Raw genomic sequence first — 13515 nt, forward strand, 5'->3', positions numbered from 1 at the left:
GGCAACGGCAGGAGGTCTGGAACACAGGCTAGGAACACACTAGGAAACGCTTTCACTGGCACAATGGCAACAAGATCCGGCGAGGGAGTGCAGGGGAAGTGAGGTATACATAGGGAGTGCACAGGTGAACACACTAATTAGACCAACTGCGCCAATCAGTGGCGCAGTGGCCCTTTAAATCGCAGAGACCCGGCGCGCGCGCGCCCTAGGGAGCGGGGCCGCGTGCGCCGGGACAGGACCGACGGAGAGCGAGTCAGGTACGGGAGCCGGGGTGCGCATCGCGAGCGGGCGCCACCCGCATCGCGAATCGCATCCCGGCTGGGGGCGGTATCGCAGCGCACCCGGTCAGTAGATCTGACCGGGGCGCTGCAGTAGCGAGGATGTTGCGAGCGCTCCGGGGAGGAGCGGGGACCCGGAGCGCTCGGCGTAACAGTTACACTTTAAAAGAAATAGAGGGACAGGATCATAGTAACAGGCAAACATAAAAAAAAAAGGTAACATAGTGCAGCAAAACAGAAGCACGCTCCTTGGAAACCTGATCCCAAAGTCCCAATATGTAGAAACAAAGAAGGAGATGGAAGAAGAAATCAGTGTGAATTGACCATTTCTTCATCATTCACCCATAAGGATGAACATAGTAACAATTATAATTTTCTGTTGAATAAATCACCGGTTATCCCATCTTTTATACCACCTAAAATAAAAAAAATTAAAACTTCTAATCCCACCCAGCACACAAATTGTGGTGTCAGTGGACCCGATCCTTTTCTCTTTATCCATGGAATTGGAGAAAATACTGACTGCACTGGTCACAGAAACCAGAGAGTTTTTTTTACATGTACTCTCAGACAGGACACTTCAGAGGGGACTCAGTTGGTGTCTATAAGTGTAGTGAGTCTATATACATCAAAGAGAACGCATACCTGGGATTAGGAAGGAGTGGATACAGGACTATGCAGTAACTTTTTTTTTTTCTTCTAGATTTACTATGTCTGGCATATTATTATTTTTTATACACCAACAATTTCTACCTACAGAAGCGAGGTACAGCAATGGGGGCAAACGTGGCTCCCCTCAAATGCAAATGCATACATGGCTCATTTTGAAGCTAATTGTTCTTTGAATACTTAAAGGGGTACTCCGCTGCTCCGCTGCTTAGAGCCGGCGCCAGGAGCTTGTGACATCATAGCCCCGCCCCTCATGATGTTACACCCCTCCCCCTCAATGCAAGTCTATGGGAGGGGGCGTGACACCCCCTCCCATAGACTTGCATTGAGGGGGCAGGGCGTGACATCATGAGGGGCAGGGCTATGACTTCATCGAGCTCCCTGCACCGGCTTTAAGCATTCAGAACATTTTGTTCCAAACGCTGAGTAGTGGAGTACCCCTTTAAACAATGTGAGAGAAGAACTGAAATTTACTATGGTGTGTGACCAGAGTAGGATCAGCTTTCAGATACTGTTTTTCTAAAAAAAAATGGGGAAGTTTATGTACTGATCTATAGAGGAAAGACACCGACCGCAATAGTTTATTACATTACATGAGCTCCGACCCAATGGAAGTAAAAGGATCAATTCTCAGGACAGACTTTGGCTGTCCGGGTATGCTGGGAGTTGTAGTTTTTAACATCTGGAGGGCCCCCTTAAGCCATGAACAATATTTATCCTTATTACAGGATCTCATCTGCTGGTTTTCTCCCAATGGTTTCTTTATGGTATTAGAATTTCTTATCTAATCTCTAAAACATTGGACATTCGGCCCCTCATATGGATTATACATAATCACCTCTGAGGAGGAGACGCTGCAGAATTTTGGTTATAAATCATGAGTTAAGAAAACATTTACATTTTTTGCAGTTTTGCCCATAAAGGAATGCGTCAGGAATAAGTCTCAAAATGTAAAAGTTTGTGTTAGGAAAAAGTTGAAAAAAATATTCTGACAAAAATAAAAAATATATATCTACAGTATCTGTTGGCATGTTCTCGCTCCGGAGTTGTGGACACAGTGTAGCTGATGGTGCTACACTTTTTATGCAAAGATTTCGAGATAGGTGCGGGTCCCAGAAATGTGACCAACATTTATCGAACATTCATAGATATGGCATAAATGTCCAGATGCAGGAACATCAGTCACCGGATGGTGTCACTAAAAAGTATCCTGTCGACGTTTCTCCCAAATATAACTCCAGGAGGAGCATTATACACTCCAAGCATTTATTTAAAAACACTCACAATAACATGTTTCGAGTCAGGACCTGACTCTTCATCAGAACCAATGAACAGTCTGGTAATGACTCGAAACGTGTTAAAAGTACTTTTAAATAAATGGTGTCACTAAATAGGATCTTGTCGACGCTTCTCCCTAATATAACTACAGGAGGAGCATTATACACCCCAAGCGTTTATTTAAAAACACTCATAATAACGCGTTTCGAGTCAGGACCTTACTCTTCATCAGAACCAAGGAACAGTCTGGTACTGACTCGAAACGTGTTAAAAGTACTTATAAATAAATGCCATGAGAGCTTTTTAAAGTTAGATGTGTATCATGTATCACCCTAAACTATAGCTGAAGGAACAGAAGCAGCAGCCACTTATGTATTAGGCATCAGAGAGTTCTTATTATTGTCCACAGAATTATATGTAACTTTAAAAAGCTTTGGCCCAGGTAATTTAAAGGTAAAAAATAAAACAATCTTGCAAACAGTCTGCATTAAAAAAGTTCCTGTGCCTTTAGCATCTATACAGACATGCATCTCCATGGTAACAGACAACAAACAAGCCATTTGTAGTCTGAACCTGCTATCACATTCCCATCTATCTGTCCCTTATTTTCTGCTAATATATCAAATGTAAAGGTCAAATATAAGGGTATATGTGTACACCCAATGTCTATGTCTTAACCCCTTAAGGACAAAGTGTTTTTTTTATTTATTCATTTCATCTGTAGTGACTAGAAGTCTGCAATTCTGGAAATTCTAGCCAGACTAGAGAAGCAGAGCAAACCGATGGCACAAAGGCAGGTAGGGACCCTCCGACTGTTGTAGCAGCTGATTGGGACCCCTCAATTTTGCTGCGGAGGAACCGATCAGCCACTGGAAAGACCAGTGCTCTAATTTACCCCCTAGATGCTGCAATCAACGATGAGCACAGTGTCTGAAGGCTTAATGCCAGATATCAGCCTGGTCGATGATGTCCGGCATGAGCCGTGGTTCCTGATTGCTAATAGCAGGAGTGGGTGCGGGGTGTAAATGTACACTGCACTGCACCCGGCACTCTAAATGAACACTGGGTCCAGCGGGGGGGGGGGGGGGGGGGGGGATAAGATGTCTAGGGGTGGAGTACCCCTTTAAAGCTAGCCAGCCTAGTGGACTATAAAAGTATATAATTTTGGGGTTCATTTGCAACCTACATGTCATGGTTTGCCAAATAGACTAGCACTGACTACTGCACTATTAAAGGGGTACTCCACTGCTCAACATTTAGAACAAACTGTTCCCAATGATGGAGTTGGCACTGGGAGTTCATGACATCATAGCCCTGCCCCATCGTGACATCACGCCCCTCCCCCTCAATGCAAGTCTACGGGAGGGGGCGTGGCAGCTGACAAGCCCCTTCCCATAGACTTGCATTGAGGGGGTGAGGTGTGACGTCATGAGGGGCGGGGCTATGACATCACGAGCTCCCGTTGAAGGCTAAAATTATATATATGTATATATATATATATATATATATATATATATATATATATATATATTTTTTTTTAAACAATTTACTTTTATTCAAGAAATAAAAGACAAAATATAACAAATACATGTGTCTTCATTGTTTACAAGGTGTACCATTAATATAGAGAGAAACAATAAAAATGTTATACAGAGAGAACCACTTGAATACGACATGTAGACCTTCCCCTATCTTCTTGTGGTAGTCTCATAGTTGCAACAGTACGACCTGGAAAGTCACCTCTTAACCTACTGACATCAAGGAAGTCCGAACATGTATCTAGAAAGGCTAACTATCTTTGATAGTGTAAGAATTAAACATTTCGCATGGGATGAGTCATATGGCGCTCATGTACTGATTGACATGTCAATCAGCTGTTCGATTAGAACTAGACAAAAATGAGTATGAAACCTCAACGATAGAGGTCAAGAACATTAATAACTATCTCAATTTAACCTAACAACTATGCAGTTCACTAACATTGGAGGGAGACATCACCTGACTGACAAAGGGAGACCAACAGGACAAGACAACATATCACACAAAAGAACACATTGACGACCTCCAGAACCCCAATCAGACGTGTTTCGCGGGAACAGTATAAAAAGTCAGTAAGAACGATACAGTAATTTATTTTTCTTTCCTTATCAATCAGGGAACTTTCAGGGCTCCCAGAGATCCGTTCAGTGTCTCCATTATATACCATTGGTAAGAGGCAAAGGGGCATACAATAAAATTATATACTTTTATATTCCACAGCGTTCCAAACGCTGAGCAGCAGAGTACCCCTTTAAATACAGCTGTATCATGAAACATCAGTTTGGGCCTTGCTTTTGTTAGACACCAGGCTCCTCCTCACAACTGGAAGCCTCGAAACTCTGTTTTCGGCTATTCCCGGCGGACACAGTAGAGCCGGTGGAGGGGAACACAACAACACAGGTGAGAGGGAACACGGACTACACTCCGGGACAACACCTGTTCCTTGCCCCCAGGGTGAGTGCTCCCTATTTACCCTCTTACACCATGTTATTCACAATCCCGTAGATATAAATCATTTCACAGGAAGAGGTAAATGCGTTTCTCTTGTGTTCCCATAAGAGGGATTCTCAGAGCTGGGTGCATATAATCACTTTAAGGGTTCTTAGCAAATTTCCAGAAAAGTCCCATTGGGTAGGAGATTCTTTGGAATTATGTCTGTAGGAATGAATATTCAGATGGAGAATTAAGGAGATCACCAGGGATCTGTTCCTTACATAACACCATTAGTCACCATTGCCAACAGCATGTAAAATAAGGAAACCTACAATACTGAGATATAGACACTAGGAATTGGTATCATTGAGTTCATAGAAATTAAAAAGACGCACTTTACCCAATATGGTAGAGATGAAAACTACAATCTGTGCTGCTAAAAACAACCTCCAGTTCAGTTCAATGACTAAAATAAATTTTAAAAAACATGAGATTCTTAGGATACGATGACACAAGAACAATTTTTTTTCCATTGTTTTTAGAATATATATATATATAATATTATTACTTTTTTATTTGTTAATGCATCCAGCCCACACATTTTTTTTTCTCTTTTCACCATATGAATGTTGTAAAAACAAAATTTTTATTAAAGTGGTTGTCCAGGACTGCAGCACTCTACCATAAACAGCACCACTTTTGTCCTCAGGTTGAATGTGGTATTACATCTTGGCTCCATTCACTTGGCCTGTAATACCACACACAACCTGAGGACACAAGTGGTGCTGTTTATGGAAGAGAGCTGCTATGTTTTTCTATATTTGGACAACCTCTTTATTTAATTTATTTCTATTTTTCAAAATATACATATATATCCTAAAATAGTATTGTTAAAAACCACCTGTCCTGTAAAAAACAAGTTCTCATATGGCTATGTCGATAAAAACTGTTAAAAAAATTAAAAATTACCTATTGGAGGTAACATCCTTTTGAGTTAATGATCAACCTTTAGAGTGCCTTAAAGGGGTACTCCCCTGCTCAACTGAGTACCCCTTTAAGTCAATGGGAGGGGGCGTGATGGCTGTCACGCCCCCTCCCATTGACTTGCATTGAGGGGGCAGGGCGTGACATCATGAGGGGCAGGGCTATGACGTCACGAGCACCCGGCGCCGGCTCCAGCGATCAGAACAGTTTGTTCCAAACACTGAGCAGCTGAGTGCCTCTTTAAACTTGACTGGGGAATATATGCCAAGTCACAATCTCTCACAGGTGGAAGAGTTACCCATCTGAAGAAAAAGCCAGTCTTCTACAGTCTTCTGGGAGACATTGGAATATAACCCCCAGTCATAGTTCAAGGCTTTTTTTTTAGGTCAGCCATTAGCTGAAAGGGATGCTACCTCCAGTAGAGGAGAACTGTTTTACAGACCTCCAGGGGACAAAACTAAGTCCTGGTCCGGTTTGTAAAGAGCCATGCATCTGTTTGTCCCCTGCAAGTAAACATTGAGGGTACAGACAACAAGGTTAAAAATGCTGCATCTCCCCCCATTATCCACGGCAGAAAAGCTGCATTAAAACATGCCAATTTTTGTGTGTATTATACAAATTAAATGGGCACTGTCATTAAAACAAATGTTTGCTATTGCACTCCTTATGGTAAATAAAAAAATCTTTCCAATTTACTTTGTTTAAACAAATGAAGTATTTGTTTTAAAAAAAATCTGCCACTAGGGGTCTCCCTACTTGTCCAGAGCATATACCCCCCCCCCCCCCATCTATTGCACAGACTTTGGACTCCTGCTGGCCTGGCAGAGGTCCAAAATCAGGAAATGCAGTCTAGAGTGCTGAGGGGTGTGTGTGCAGCCTTAGCCAATCATAGTTCATCTCACAGTGAACTGCTCTGGGCTGTGTGTAGCAGAGTGAGGGAGGAAGTTCTCCCCTGTATGGCTTCAGATGATGTCACGCCTGCTGGGGAATGCCCCTTCCCAGTTTGTGAATCTGACTGAGACTAAGCAGAAAATACAGAGCAATATCAAGGTAGAAAACAAAAAAATAATAAAAATAAAGGCAGGGGGTGGTTTATCATGATAGGGACAGTGAACTGGGAGGATTATACAATTTAGCAAGATCATGGCAGTAAAGGGGTACTCCACTGCTCAGCGTTTGGAACAAACTGTTCTGAACACTGGAGCCGACGCCGGGAGATCGTGACTTCATAGCCCCGCCCCCTCATAACGTCACGCCCCACCCTCTCAATGCAAGTCTATGGGACAGCCTTCACGCTGTCTACCTCCCATAGACTTGCATTGAGGGGGCGGGCATGACATCATGAGGGGCAGTGCTATGATGTCACGAGCTCCCGGCACGGGCTCCGGCATTCCGAACAGTTTGTTCTAAATGCTGAGCAGAGGCGTACCCCTTTAAATGCAATGTAAACCATAAAAAAAGCTATAAATCAGTTTTTGATGAGAAGAGATGCTTTGACTTTCACCCCATTGCTGATATTGTTACTACTGTCATCTGTAGCAAACATGCCACATGTGTTGCTCTCCTGAAGGTTCCGGTTAAATGATATCAGTCAAAGATCTTGAATAGATTGAGGAATTTCTACATGATATTAAGATATAATAATAAGATTTATTCGCTAAACCATAATACTCCTTTATCCTCTACAATTAGAAAGCCAGTGTGACAGATACTGCCATTATGTCTGAGGTGACTGCCCTCTTGGAGTCGGACTTGCCCGCGCAGTCACTGACACCCATTCATTCCTGGCACGGTGGGAAATTCCAGTTCCCCGGCCAACAGCGATGTGACCCCTGTGGCATGTCTGGCATGTGATAAGCGTCTATCGTAGGAAAAACCCTGAATGATTTTGATATATTTTAAAGGGATTTTCTGGAGTCCACAATTTAATAGTATTTAACCCAACACCTGCTGGGCCTCCACCAACAGCCTAAGTATGGCTGCCAATGAGAACTTTTATTAAGATAGATATTGCACAGCAGCAGAACCAGTGCCATATCCTGTAACTCAGTGGTCTCAAACTGTGACCCTCCAGATGTTGCAAAACTTCAACTCCCAGCATGCCCCGACAGCCAACGGCATGCTGGGAGTTGAAGTTTTGCAACATCTGGAGGGCCACAGTTTCAGACCACTGCTCTAACTTAAAGGGGTACTCCAGTGGGGGAAAAAAAATATTCAACTGGTGCCAGAAAGTTTTATAAATTAGTAAATTCCTTCTATTTAAAAATCTTAATCCTTCCAGTACTTATCAGCTGCTGTATGCTACAGCAGAAGTTGTGTAGTTCTTTCCAGTCTGACCACAGTGCTCTCTGCTGACACCTCTGTCCATGTCAGGAACTGTCCAGAACAGGAATAAATCCCCATAGCAAACCTCTCCTTCTCTGGACAGTTCCTGACATAGACAAAGGTGTCAGCAGACAGCACTGTGGACAGACTGGAAAGAACTACACAACTTACTCTGGAGCATACAGAAGCTGATAGGTACTGGAAGGACTAAGAATTTTAAATAGAAGGAATTTACATATCTTCATCCAGATAGAGTTAAGAACAGAACGGAGCACTCACCTCCAGCCTTGCAACACAGATAGCTTCTTTATTACTCACTTAAAATGGACATGAAGGAAGGCAGATAGGTGTAACAAACAGCGGGGTGGGGGGGGGTCACATCACAGCGGGCAACGGAACCCTGACGAAGGGTCAGGCACCTGACGAAGCACAAAGGCGCGATATGGCAGCTACTCGCGGCATGCCGCCACACCCGGTAAGATGGGCGTGGCGGGATAGACAGCCATCTTACCTAGGGACCTAGGGGAGTTTCGTCCCCCCCCTCACCTCTATCACTACTATCAGCTAGTCAAATCTGACTGAATTGACTCTGGGCTTCCCTCTTAGACCTCTCGGACTTGGCCATGGGAACTGGGGGATGGGGCTTCCCTGGCGGGGAAGAAGGTGCTCTTGTATATAGTGGATCGGACCAGGCTTATCACCAAATAACCAACGGGGCAACGGTGGAGACCAGGGGCACCCTGCAGACTTCTGGACCTGGGGGGTTTGCTCTGGGCTTGGGGTAGAAGGAGGGGTAGAGAAAGCGGCCTCAGCCAGGGTACTCACTTCTGACTCCTCTGTAGGGATCACCGCCCAAGATCTCCAGGTCCGGTGGTGAGGGGACAGCCTCACCGGTGATGCTCCATGGGAAGATGCCGACGTTCCCTCTGCCGGGGTTGCTGGCCAGTCTCCATCGTCCTCGGGCAGTGGTACTTTGTAGCAGGCCTCTACAACCCCGATGGAGATTTGTTGTAGACGATCTGCCAGCTCCTGAAACATTTGCGCCACGGCCACAGCAACTTTCCGGGCTTCCGACGCCATTTTGGGACTCTCTGACCTTGTGCTTGCCTGTTCTGCCATGTTGCTCCACTCACAGACTTCCGGCGGCGCTGCTCCTTTTATGCAGAGCTTCAAGAAAATGGGCGCAGGCCGCAAGTATGTCAGCGATGCAGCGCTGACTTCCGCTCCCCTGGCAACAAGGGGTGGATCTTTACTGTTCCACTTCGGCTTCGACACAGCAACATGGTTTCCAACACGTTGACCAGTGCAGGACATTTTTGTGCACTTCTCTAGACATCTTTAACCCTTTCTGGTACAGGCAATGTTTTGTTACGCAGCATAACTTCGGTTCTGCTTTTACACATGGTCGGAACAGTTCTAGGGCAGTTCACAATGGCAGATGTGGTGAGGGTGTGATGTGGGCAGATGGAATTACCCTAAGGGCAGATGGCATTAACCCCTTGTGTTCGTGACGCCAGGGCGAAGGTATACCACTGGATCCTGGGCTAGTCACGAGGGCAAATAATGACTCTGACGCCAAGTTACGGAACAACGGCAGCTTTACTAAGTCAGACAGATGTAACAGTCTATACAGCTTGGCTAGGCCCACAGAGGTGACCAATGACTTCAGAGACCACAGGGCTTGTTGGGAATTATAGTGGACTTGGACAATTTGATACAGGGCCACGCTGACAGATTGACTTGGACTGACTTGACTGAGACTGACTATGACAAACTTTACCCTGTTAGTAACTTGCCAGGTTTAGACTTTGGCCTCCTCTGGACTAAAGACACACACACACCTAGGACTTGACCTTGCTGCACTCAGCTAAGCAGGAAAAGAGACTGAGCTAGCTCCACCCAGGGCTTATATGGGGGAGACTCTGGAGGGGTCCCATAGGTTACAATCACATGACAACCTTCCCTGGTTACAATCACATGACAACATTTCTTAACGGTATAACACATTATAGGTACAATACGTGATGATGCTGATATCATGCTGATATACTTCAGGGCACACAAAGTCCAGTAAGTGCCAGGACCATCTATTAAAGAGGATTGAACTGCAGAATTGGTTACATATCAATGCAGGAATGGTAGCAGTCAGGTGTTAGGGTGCAAAAGCATTGAGGCGAAGGCTTTTAGAGGCATTTGGTGTCAAGAAAATTAGCAAAGAAGTCACTTCTCTGCAAAATAAAAATAAAAAACATTAAGGACAGACTGATATTCTGCAAGACGTACAGGGATTGGACTGCACAAGGCAGTGGGGGAGGGGGGGGGGAGTTGTCTTCTCTGATGAAGCCGTTCTTAGGCCATTTTGGACATCAGGGAGAATGATTGTCCAGAGAAGAAAAGGTGATGCTACCATGAGTCTTGTGTCATGCCAACAGTAAAGCCTTCTGAGACCATTCATTTCATTCAAGGGAGTGGGCTCATTCACAATTGTGCCTATGAACCCTGCCATGAATAAGGTTGGTAGCTAAACACCCTCCAATAGCAACTTCTCCCAACCTTCCAGGAGCAATTTGTTGGTAAACAATGCTATTTCCAGCATGATGGAAACCAAGTCACAAGGCAAATGTGATAACCAGGGGGCTTGGGAAACAAAAATTTTTAATTTTAGGTTCATGGCCAAATTGTGGGTTCAGATCTCAATTCAATTGAGAAATTGTCATAAACACCAAGCAGTGATGAGGAACGAATGGGATGTCTCCAGTCAGGATTTGGTGGAAAAGATGATATTCAGCATCCCAAGGAGCACTGCAAAAGTCTTGAAAAAGAAGAAGGATCTACACTGTAAATACATACATAAACTTCAAGTATTTGTCAATAAAAGTTTTAAAACGTAAAGGGGTATTCCGGCCATAGACATCTTATCCCCTATCCTTTGGATAGGGGATAAGATGTCTATGGCCGGAATACCCCTTTAACCTAATGCTTATAATTATACTTTAGTAACCACAGAACCATCTGACTAAAAGATGGTCTTGGTCTTTTGTGTCAGCCTCAAAATTTGTGTCAGGACTGTACTGTTTTAAACACTTTCAACACTCCTGCATTATATTGAAAACATTTGTTTTTGAAGAAATCTTAAATTTAGGAGAGAAAAATTCAAGGGATTTAAGCCTCAGTCCCCTAGAAAACAAAAATTCTAAATCGGTTATTTCCCTAAAAACAGTAACTCCATATTCATCACAAACTAACTGCCAAAAAACATGATCTGCGCGGGGTATTAAAATGAATCAACTGTAGCGTAAACTGAACAGATTACATCAAAAAGTAGGCAACAATCATAAAAACATTCTGGGGTTATCCAAAGAAACCATTAAAGAGTACCTGTCATCAAACCATATTTTCTGAACTAACTCAGATTATATTCCCTAACTACTCCTAAAACACCTCCTGCCCTTAAAAATTTTTCTGAGCTTTAAAAAGCTGTGTATCATACCTTTCCCCTTGCTCACAATGTGCAAGCTGCCGGCAAGAGAAAGTGGGCGTTCCCCAGCAGGCGCAACGTCACTGAAGCCTGTGAGAGCTATGCCTCGCCATGCCCCGCACACACTTCCTGAGTTTGATCTCCTGCCAGGCCGGGAGGAGACCAAACTAACTGTTTGACTTGCGGCAGGGAACAGAACAGAGCCACCTAGTGGCCGTTTTTTCAATCACATTAAAACATATAAAGGTTGAGAATTTTAACAGCAAGTAAATAGCAAAATGTCTTACAATTACATAAGGAACAATATATTACAATTTTAGTTTGGTGACACGTACTCTTTAATGAAAGGATATTCCTGTATAGAAAAAATATAAAATAATAGCAATTCACTTATTAGTAATTCCACTTATTAGCCTCAATTGTTTTTCTTTTAGAGACAAGGAATGTGCTCAATTACCCAACTGCAAAAAAAAAAACACACAAAAAATGCACAAGGATGCGGTTCATCACATACCCTTTCTCCTTAAGGACAGAGGCCTTTCAACAAGCCGTACTCTTCCCCCATGAAAAACCAACAATGCTCCTAGAATCCGCCTGGGCAACAACCCAAGTATCAATCAGGGAGCCAACAAGGTGGCATCCTTGCCGGAGCAGAGACCCTGATGGCCACATACACCCTCCCTAGACCGATAGGATGGACACCCAGAAGACACCACACCCTGAAAAATCCAAGTGGACAAACAAACATAATGTAACATCTGCGCTCTGGCCTGACAGACTGGCCGTGAGCGCCCTCTTGTCATGTCCCCGCGGGATGCGCCCGCATGCGAATCGCAGCCCGCCACTCACCTCCTTGGTCTTCCTGTTCTCGCAGCCCCGGCGTGCGTGCCCCCGCCTCCTAGGGTGCACACGCGCCGGAGCTCTTACATATAAAGGGCCAGTACTAATTTCATTAAGTGTCTACACCTGCACCCTATTTTTAAGTATCTGCACCACCCTTTGTTCCCTGCCAGATCTTTGTTGCCTTGTGCCCTAGTGAAAGCATACTGTGTTCCTGTGTTCCTGATATCCGTGTTCCTGATTCTTGTTCCGTTACCTGACCCTGCACCTGTGCCACCTTCCCTGACCTACTGCTACCTTGACTTTGTCTTGCCAGTTTCCTTTTGTGCTACACCACATCCCAGCAACATCTGTGGTTGAGTCATGCCAGGGAAGGTGACCTGGGTGCCGCCTGCCGCAGCAAGACCATCCTGCTTTGCAGCGTGCTCTGGTGTAAACCAGCGGCACCTTAGACTCCGCTCTCTGGCACGGCTCACGTCATCATCCACACAGACCCAGAGGATCCACCACCTTACCCTTACACACAAAAAGTGGCACAGTGACAAAACAGAAGTGTTAAGCCTAATTGGCTTTATTTGTGGGAGTGGCGTGGGGTATATAATCACCCCTCTCCCACATCTGGGGGCGTGTGTTACGTTGGCGGTAGTTCTCTAGTAGTCTACCGTGTTAGTGCATACGTCCCCCCCCTGGAGTGTCGTTGGTAGTGTGTAACGGTTCTATCCCCCGTCCTCGCAGAGGTTGGTTAGGTAAGTGCCAGTGTGGCTCTATGTTGTTCAGCCCGGGTTCGTAGTGCCGGAGCAGGCTCACCCCCAGCTGGGTCGCTTGCCTCCTCGCGCTCCCCCAGGTTTTTTGTACCCCGTCTTTTCTTGCATGTTTTCCCCTTCCCGTGTTCCCCCACCGCTCACCTGGCCCGCCCGGTTCCCGGTCCCGAGGGAGTGGAGTTGCGCCTGCTGCCGGGCTTGGGGATCCCGTCCCACGCTCCAGATTGCGGCGCGGGGCTGCGGGGGGCGGGGTCCCCATTCGCCCCGGCGGTCGGCGTCGCTTCCGGTCACTCCTTCCCACAATACAGAGGGCGAGAGTACGCGTGCTCGCCGGGCCCGGGGCCCGCTCCCCGCTCCGGCCGACGGCGCGAGGCGGCCGGGGGGGGGGGCGGGGCTTCGCGTCCCGGCGTCCCGCGTAATCACCCGGCGC

Source organism: Hyla sarda, chromosome 5 (genome assembly GCF_029499605.1).
Source record: "Hyla sarda isolate aHylSar1 chromosome 5, aHylSar1.hap1, whole genome shotgun sequence".
In the NCBI taxonomy this organism is placed as follows: domain Eukaryota; kingdom Metazoa; phylum Chordata; class Amphibia; order Anura; family Hylidae; genus Hyla; species Hyla sarda.